Raw genomic sequence first — 10,320 nt, 5'->3', positions numbered from 1 at the left:
CATGTTACTCCTGGAAGTTGCATAGAGCTAGTGTATTTCAGAAAACTCTTGTCAGTTTTGTTGTTTAGTACGCATTAAACGTACTGTGGGTGATCTGAAGGCATTCTGTCAGTGGAAATCTAAGCACAGTGTTACTTGTCAAGATTATCTTACAACTTCTCCCCCAGTAAACCGTTGCAGAACATTGTTGTTTGGCTAACCTCATCCAGCTTTCACACCCCGGATGTGTCATATTTTGGCGGAAAGAGTTGCAAACTTGCACTTCTGTCTGTGTGTCCGGTGCAAAGGGTCAGTCTGTGAGGACAGAGGGTCAGGGTATGCGACTTTGGGTCCTCTGTGTGTGTGTGCTTGTATTGGAGATGTATAATAGAAGCGTATTTCCTGTTGGCACCCCCGGTTGCTCTCACGGTGAGGAATCTGTAGCACCCGGCAGCTGGAATGTCCTGTTTGCCTAGATCTGTTTGTGCTTTCTGCGCGCCGTGTTTTGATTGGCCTGACTGGCACTGGTGTGTATGTGTGTGTCGGTAACGCAGAGCAGAGCCTCGCTGTTTGATGTGAGCCATTGTGTCAGAGCCAAGCTGCTTCCTGCTACTGCCGACAGAAAGACAGTGAGGGACCCTTACTTGGACTTCTCCTAAATATAATTTTAAATGGTGCGCAATTTCCGTATTTCGTGCTGATCTCACGGCGCACACACACACACACACAGCTGCCTCTGTCCGTGTCGCAAGGTATTAAAGAAATAATCTGGGTTATTTTCAACTTCATGTCTGTGGACAACATCTGTGGTGTGCTGTCCATTAGCACAGACGATAACTTTGACTCTTTCCCTGATAAATGTATAAGTGTATTAATGGTTTATACGTGTCCCACCACGAGCATGAAATGGGAATTCAACCTGTTTAACCAATTCATCTATTTTCTAATTGTATATTTTTGAGCTTATGGTGAGCAGTTCATTTAATTGCATGTAAATTCATGCAATTAACCCTGCATAAACAGCAATACAACTACTACATTCAAGGTGTCGGAGACTGACATGGAAGAGAAGAAATTGTTGAATGAAGTCATTATTTTTGTTTTCGCACAAAAAGTATTCTTGTAGCTTCATAACATTACGGTTGAACCACTGATGTCACATTTTAACGATGTCCTTACTACCTTTTTTGGCCTTGAACGTGGCAGTTGCGTTGCTGTCTATGGAGGGTCAGAAAGCTCCCGGATTTCATCAAAAATATCATAATCTTTGTTCTGAAGATGAACGAAGGCTTACGGGTTTAGAACGACATGAAGGTGAGTAATTAATGACAGAATTTTCATTTTTGGGTTAACTAAATTTTTAATGGAATCGTTCACCCAGAAATGAACATTTACTGTTAATTTACTCACCCTCGGGCCATTCAAGATGTAGGTGACTTTTTTTTCTTCAGTGGAACAGTAGAGAAGATGATTGGCTGAAACTGTGGTCCTTGGTGAAGTCAACAGCTTCCGTCACTTTGAGAGTAAAAAAAAAAACATATCAGGCAACACAAAATTAATTCCTGTGGCTCCTGACGAAATATTGAGGTGTTATGAAGTGAAATGATCTGTGCTAGAGGTCTGCACGGGCTTTAAACTGAAGCCCGAACCCGAGATCGTCTGACCCGACCTGACCCGACCCGACCTGAGCGGAACAGTTAAATTTAGAGCCCAAACCCGAAATCTCCCCTCCCCCCCCCCCAACAACTAATAGCAAATTTTAAAAAATGCTGTATTGCACGATTGCATGCAATGGTCAGTAAACAAATACATGTAAAGAGAGAGAATCATTAAGGCTCGGCCAATTCACAAGGCAAAAGAAAAAACTCTTAGCCTACCAGTTATGAAAGTTTATGAACATCAGGTGCAGCGGTCACATAAATTCTGCCGAGTTTTTGAATGGTTGTATACGACAAGATGATAATTCTTCCATCATGCAAATTATGGTCATTTTCGTCAGTTAAGGCTCGTTAGCATTCGGCTTGCTTTAAATCAAACACAGAGATGCAGTGCAGTAAGGTCGCATTTATTTGAATTAATTAATTATATCATTTATTTGAATTAGCGAAAGCGAAGTTGCGTGTGTGAACCTGCGTCTGCGCGTCGCTCTCTTCAAGCAATGAGGCTTAGTTACTTCAAAAACAGTGATTTTACCCCTTCATTGCAGAGAAATCTAACGTTGCGAGTCAGTAGCCTGTCGAAGCTATTTTACTAATAAAAGTTTCCGTGCTGTGTTGTCATTGTCGTGTGCAATAATGTGTGTGTGTGTGTGTGTGTGTGCGCGTCCATGAAAGCAGCTACCTATATAGTTTTAGTTTAGCTATAAACCCGAGCCCGACCTGAACCCGAAGCTATTCATTAAACATTAACCCGAACCCGACCTGAAACCCGAAAGTATTTCGGGGACCCGTTGGGTAGCAGATCTCTAGTCTGTGCACAAAGCTTAGCTGAACATTATTTATAACATTGTTACCTGTAATCCATAACCTTAGGCAAAAGCTCCAAGCTCACAAACTAATCATTCGGTCACACTTTATTTTTAGGTCCAATTCTTGCCATTAACAAACCATTAACTATGACTTTTGCCTCTGTAAACTCCTAATTTGCTGCTTAATAATAGTTAGTAAGGTAGTTGTTAAGTTTAGGTATTGGCTAGTATTAGGGATGTAGAATATGGTCATGCAGAATGTTATGCAGCCAGTATGTTAATAATAGGCATGCTAATAAGCAAAAATAAAAATTAATTGTGAGAATTGGTCCCTATACTAAAGTGTTACCAATCATTCTTTTGAAATTGACGTAGCCACTGACTTGCATTTTATGAGTCTCCAAGGACCATGGTTTTTCTTGGCCTGAGGTGGAGTAAATTAACAGCCGATTTTCTTTTTTGGATGAACTGTCCGTTTGAACAGAACAAGCTCCAACTACAGGAAATCCAAAAGTTCATCCACCTAAAAAACGTAAATCCCTTATGATTTACAGCTCCAAAAACTCAACTCAAGTAACACAAGTTTCCACTAAAGAGGTCATGTAAGTTCTTAAAAATACAAGCTTAACATTTCATATTTTTAATCCTCTGGTTTGGTTGCTACTAAACTCATGACGTCAAAACCTGTCCGAAGACTTTCATACCTCTTACTTCTGAGAATATCCCAGAAGTTCCCTTTTAACATACCAGTTAAAAACTCCCAGCTGGCCAGTTAATTAACTCTACATTCAGTCGCACTGTGAGAGCGTGTTTTGTCGCACTAAATGTCCCCTCTGCACCCAGAAAGCCTGTTTTTATCATCCACCATGTGGAAAGTCATAAGTCATCCTTTGCTAAAAAACTAATAAAAACAGAGCTGCAAAAAAGCTCTGATCGATTAGAAAACAAGGTATCATTCACGTCTACAAATGATGTGGGACGAGTTGTGCAACGAAGTATAAGTCTTTTGGGATTAGAGTTTTGTTGAAATCTGTAACTGTTAGTATGAGCAATAATAAAAGTGATGCTTGCTCCAAAGTGGGAGCTGATGAATGTCTGTGACAAAAAAACATAAAGGAAAAAAAATACAGTGAACATAAGACACGCACACAAAGAAAGAAGAGGGAGAATTCTTCCCAAGTAAGGGAAAGGGAGGGTAAATGATTGATGGATCTTTTCAGAAAGAGATAGGAATGGAATGAGAGAGCGAGAGGAAGAGAGGGCGAGAGATGAAATGAGCTCTTCCTCTCGCTGCTTTCTGCTTGAGAGCATTCCTGTGCAGCGATGATGTCATGAGAACTGGCCCCGGGCAGACAGTGCTGCTTATGTTGTTCAGAGAGGAGGGGCCGCACTCTTTCACCTCACGGAAAGACAGAGCCATATATCACTTCCATACAGCACGCAAATATGTGTGTCGGAAAAGAAGCTTAGACACAAACACAAAGTCAGTGTGTGTGTGCGCTTTTGTGTAAGGTACCCTTCAGGAATTCTCTAAATTGTCTGAAATCGGTGCCGCCTTGTCATGTTTCAGTATTAGCCTTCTGTCATGGTATTAACCTTCTGTCATTTGATGCTCTAAACATCCGGCGCTGGGTTTACCAAATAATACCGAGGCAACAGCTGTATTACACCGTTGTATATTGTAATAGAAAGCACAAAATGAAACTGGTTTATTTTGAATATTACACAATGCAGAATATTTCGCCACAAATCGAAAATTGTGAGTATATACTTTCAAACCTGGATGCCGTTTCTGTGTAACGCAAAAAGGACAAATTTTGAAGAATCTACAGGCAGCTCTTCCGTACAATGAAAAAGCACATGGAATATTGCGCACGGGTTGTGTGCACTACTTTCAAGTCTTCCAAAATTCGCAAAATATATATTTTTGATGAAGTCTGAAATTTGAAGTCTATGGTCTTTGGGCTTACAGGGGAAGATTATAAGTGAACAATGGCTTAGTTTTGAAACAAATACTAGCATATACATACAGCCAAATGCATATCCTTTCAAAGTGTTCTTCATTTGGTAGCATGCAGGAACTCAGACTTTGTCCAGTGTCTGCTATTTCTCTTCAGAACTTATGACCAATAAAAAATGTTTTTGTACTTGTTTAAACTAGAGTTGTGTGTATTTCTTAACCCACTCATACAAGTGCTCGTGACCTTGCAGACAAACTAATTAGTGCAAGAAAATACACATGCATGTGTGAGCTAAAGGCCAAAGTATACTTTGGTTTTTACGTGTATGCGATGGTCTGTGTACAGTGTGCATGATGCAAATTTCGTCACCAGAATAGTACGCACGTACTATACACGCACCATCCAATTTTTGTAACCGTGCGTACTTTGAATGCGCAGGTTGCAAATGCGCGTTGACTTGGTTTTGCACTAATCAGTTGTTCCACAAGGTGGCAGCACTGGCCCGGGCCGTTGTTTCACAGTAGAAAACAAAACTAAAGAGACAGAATAATAACAACAACAACAACAAAATAGTGGAGACTGCAACAACAGCAACAAAGTTGTAACTCCCACATATTGACAAGCCGTTGTCTAAGAGGGTTACGAGATTGCCGTAACTTTAGTTTAAAAAGAGTACAAAGTAAATTTAGTTTTTTACGCTATGGTATGCCCATGACATAAATTTAATTAGCACAGTTATGCTAATTAGAATAGTATGCACATACTGCATGCAGGCAGATTTTTAGAACTGCGCATAATCTGTACACTTTTTACAGCTGAACGCGTAGCCTTTCAAAGTACAGTCCATTTGAGGTGCGCGCGAATGCAGGCGGTTGAAACATGCACTCTAAAAAGCTTCATCTTTCTCCAGCGTCTGCTCTATTTTTCTCCAGAATTTGACTGATAAAAATGTCTTTGTGTCCAGTGTGTCCAGACACGGTGTTAGCTTAAAAAAAGGCTAGCATCACTCTCTTTTGGAATGAATTAGTTGAGTCTTGTGTGGCACCAAGTTGCTCCCCAAGTAGTGTTCCAAATCAATCACATCTGCCTTTTTAGACATTAGGCACAGTGATGGCATCAGAAGGTAATACCATAGGACTGTAGTATTGAATGATTACCGCATGCATATAGCAGGTACTCCAAAGTGGTTTGAAGAAAACCATAAGATTAAAAACCATAGGACTGCAAATGTCTCCTTCTCTCATTTCACTTTTTCCTGTCTCTTGCCACCCCTCCTCTCCGTCCCTCCCTAATAGTTGCATGTGTGAAAGTGTGCCTTGATGGGCATTTTTATGAGCTGTACTTAGGGAGGGTTGCTCGATGCGATCATTCTTATGAATGGAGTGTGTGTGTGTCCATGATTTACCGTGAAAGAGAGACCGAACATGTCACCATGTGTGTATATCTGTCAGCTTTTTCATCCCCAGAATTTATCTACGAATTTCCATGTTTATGCAGACTGTAGAGAGTTATGTTTTTCCACAAGCTATCATTCAAGCCCATTTTTATCTCCAGTCGTCTTTCATGAACTTGCACAGCATGCCTTTAAAGTGCAGGGCTACGTGCTGGGTTCCCTGTAGCTCTGAAGAATGGCCTGCTGTTGCCAATGTTAATGCTACCCTACTTTGCTTTGGTTGAGCAGCTAAATGGGGCTTAGTTGGTCATCTAGATTAGGCTCCGTTTATCTCACCGGTTCTCTTACTTTGAACAAATAGTCCTTTCTGTAATTTTACCTTAGCAACAAATCATTCGTAAAGCACAGTCTTTCTAAAGCATACTTTTTAGGCTAAAAACAGATGTTTTTAAGGTTAGCCCCTGTTTCCTCTCTTCCTTTCTCATTTTGTGTTTCACGGAAGACATTAGGAGTGAAATTATGGTTGGTAAATGATGGCATCGTTTTATTTTGGGGTGAGATATCCCAAACAGTTTCAAAGAAAAAGCTGTTTTCAAACAAAACATCAAAAATAACGTTTGTGAGGTTTTAAATGCTAAGAAAATGATTTTAAGTTGATGAAAATGATCAAAATTAAGACAAAAAGTGACATTGGTTAGTTGGTACCCTAGTAAAAAAAAAGTAATATATTTAAGTATAGTTCAGATCTATGAACATATTAACTGACTATATCGCTCGAGACTTACTGATATAAAAATTATAATTAAACTTTATTTGGAGTACTACTTGTGCACAATGCATTTTTCTTAATATTAAACCTAAAATGATCTTTGAATAATATCGATCTTTAAATGCAAGATATTTAAAGTGTACCTGAAGTATACTTGCAATAGTTCCACTTTAGCACAATTAATTAAAGTGCATTAAGTAAAAAATTAATTTGTCCAATTTAGCAGACTGTAAGTATACCAGTTTAGTATACTAAAAAATATATATTTTTATTAAGTACATGAGTAAATATATTTGTAGTATACTTTGCAAGAAATAAATGCATTTCAAATGCATTTTAGTATATTTATTTTTCACTAGGGTAAATATTTGTGCGTGAACTAAAAGAGCTGACTTCATACATTTACTAAAAATCACCTTAGGAGCAATTTGGCCAAGTTCACTTTCCCCAACACATTTGTCTTAAGAACAATAGGTTACTTAAAATAGGCCGTTATGCCACCCACATTAAATCACACATGCTCTGTTTGAAACAAGATTTTGATGGATGTGCTTCTAACTAGCGCTCACAGACCGAAGAACATTTTCTAAGGTTAATAGGGTTGTTATATATGCTGTAGCTAATAGTGGTATGCCTAGCATCCATGGGAATGTTGTTGGACTTGAAGGATTCTTTTTGAATGGCTGGTCTGTGCACTTGCACAGTGTAGATGCCTGACTTAAATGAGACCCCCAGTGAAGCCTGTCAAGCTATAACAGCCCTGGAACCCCACTGCTACTGTTTGTTTCTGTGTGTGTTAATGAGGGGAAGACTGCGACCCATAGTGTGTCTGTGTGTGTGGTGAGAGAAAGTACTAAAGTAGTGATAAACATGAGATACTTAGTTCTATTTTGTCATTTATTAGTATTGGGACACACTGCGCTTGAGTCGGGCTTGGGAATGGGGGTCAACAGAGGCTGGCAGTGCTTCCTCTGTGTCTGATCCGGCTGATGTTATCGAGGGTCGGAAGTCTGTTTGCTTTGGGAGTGCTGGGCAGTTAGGGGTGGGAAGGGTCGAAGAGCAGCCCCCCCCGTGGGACAGTCGAGGTATACGGACACTGGGGTCAGCCTCTCTGGCTTGGGAAAGGGCTAGGAGAGCCCGAACTGCTGAACGACATCGAATAAAACTGGAATGGAAAAATGGCCAAATTCAGACAAGAAAAGATGCACGCTCTTGCCTTCTCCCTTTCCCTCCCTGTCCTCCAGCAACCAAAGAAAGTCGGTTTTCTCACAGGAACTGCGCTAGTGCATCCGTGATGCTTGTGCATGAGGAAAAGGAGAAGGCACCGAGGTTAACCTTATCCACTTCACCTTTTAAAGGGATTCCCCAGTGATATCATCTGAACTTGCAATATTAGCCGGATCTTGGCAAACGAAAGCATGCTGGGATATGTTCACTACCTCTTATCGGACTAGCCTGCAGTGTTTGATCTTTAGATTTCTGCTCTCTTTGAAGCATCATTCATTACAAAGAGAGGGGACACCGATGGCCCCAAAGCCACAGTGTAAAAGCAGTGGCCCGAAGAGCCCAAAATCAAAGCAACTGTTGGAGAACTTTCCCGCACCACCTACCCCCCAACCTTTCCCTGCCAGATCTTGATTGGTCAGGTTGTGTACCTGTTTCTGTCCGTCTGTTTAAGCCCTCCCTTCTGGGAGGTATTTCTCATTTTCTTTCTCACCGTTTTTTTCCTTCGCCATCTATTTTGGTGAGCCGGGGCGGCCCAGCCGGTTCCCACAGAATGGTTCCCATGGTTATCGGCGAGGAGATAGCGTCAGGGATGGAGGATGATTGGGACGGGGGGATGGGGGTGTTTGACAGAGACTGGGACGGACAGCTCTGCACTGGGAGATAGCAGCTCCGTTACAATTGAAGGAGGGGGTTACTGGGGTCTGGCTCTCAGAGCTATCAGGGGGTGAGTGGAGCTGGAGTCGGTGGGGGTGATGGTGGACTGAGGTGGGGCGGAGCGACAGGCTCGCGGGGGCACTGTGAGAGGGACAGATTCGGTTCCCACACTCATAATGACTGTGTCACAGGAGACTGCAAAGGGACAGCTTCTGGCTCTTGGGAATTTAGCAGGACCGAGCAGAATGCGAGGGAAGGAGGGGTGGCGATGGTGTCCATGACACAGGAACTCTCTCAGGCCTTTTTAGGCTTCACCTCGAAGCTTTCACACCCTTGGTGAACCCCGAACCCAACCCCCAGCCATCCTCTACCTCTGCGTATCCATCTCTTGGTGTCTTTCCCCCCCAGGCTTTTGTTCACCGTCTTGTCCCATTTCCTGTCTACATCCTTGTTCTTGTTTCTCTCTCACTTCTTTTTGTCCACCCCTGCTGCCATCTCAAAGCCCTTCGTTTTTGTCCTTTCCTTGTGGACACCCACACTCAGAGAAGGGGGTGCTTTGAAGTCGTCTTTCTTCTGAGGCTCTCGTGTCTTATCCAGCATCATTAGCACTTGACCTCTCTCCCCTCACGCCCTTTCATTTCACTTTATCTCCCACATGCTGTGTGTGTATGTGTGCACGGTTATCTTTTGTAAGAAAATCAAGCTCATTGGTCCTCATTTGCACTCTTATTTCACGGCACAATGAGTCTTTCATGTTTGCTATATTGTTTGATACTGTCGGTACCTTTGACAGAGCTACCTGGTATCCATGTTATGGGATCATATTTGTAGCAATAGCCAACAATACATTGTATGGGTCAAAATTTTAAATTTTTCTTTTATGCCAAAAATCTGTAAGATATTAACTAAAGATCATGTTCCATGAAGATATTTTGTAAATTTCCTACCATAAATATCATAACTTAATTTTTGATTAGTAATATACATTGCTAAGGACTTCATTTGGATAACTTTAAAGGGGTCATATGATGCTGCTAAAAAGAACATTATTTTGCGTATTTGGTAGAGCCCGACCGATATATAGTTTTGCCAATATTATCGGCTGATATGAGCCTGTCGCCGATATATCGGTATTGGCGAACAAGCCGCTGATATGAAATTTTTTTTTACAGAACATATAATGCAGATAAAATGCTTGAAATGGTGTAATTACTTAGTTTGTCCAGCAGAGCGCGCTCCATTGTTTGCCACTGCGACCTGGATGAAACGCTTTAAAGCTTAAGTCTATGGAAAACCATTGAAACTTTGAACGGCCATATCTCCGTAACGGCGCAGCGAATCCGCACCAAATTCGGGGATCACTTCAGCTCGAGGAACCATCTCGAACGCGAATCGAGTGTACGTCTCGAGGCTCTCTTTCGAATGAGACCACCGCCGCATCGATAGCCCCCGGGGTTCGGGAGTTACGGGTGGTTAAATTCGCTGTCTGGCGCCAACCGATCAAGCGATCCCGGGGGGCTACCGATGCGCGGAGTGTGGTGTTCGATAGGGCTCCTCGAGCTGAAGGGATCCCCCAAATTTGGTGGAGATCCGCCGGCGCGTTCGCGAGATAGTGACACCAGTCAACACTTTCCCTTCAGTAAGGAGGTTTCTTGTTCAGGCAGCATTCACGCGTTGTCTTATTCGACCATAAGTGCCCTGCGAAGTGGACTTAACATGACATGATTATATATATTATATAATATATATATATATATTTATTATGAATTATTATTATTTTTTTATTTTATTTTTTTTCAAATAAAATAATGACGTTTTTTAAGAATTAAAAATAATCTGATTTTGGAGTTTGACAATGAACACATTGCAA

The sequence above is a fragment of the Sinocyclocheilus grahami genome, unplaced genomic scaffold (genome assembly GCF_001515645.1).
Source record: "Sinocyclocheilus grahami isolate Dianchi unplaced genomic scaffold, SAMN03320097.WGS_v1.1 scaffold655.1, whole genome shotgun sequence".
Lineage (NCBI taxonomy): Eukaryota > Metazoa > Chordata > Actinopteri > Cypriniformes > Cyprinidae > Sinocyclocheilus > Sinocyclocheilus grahami.
Note: the sequence above shows the minus strand (reverse complement) of the source record.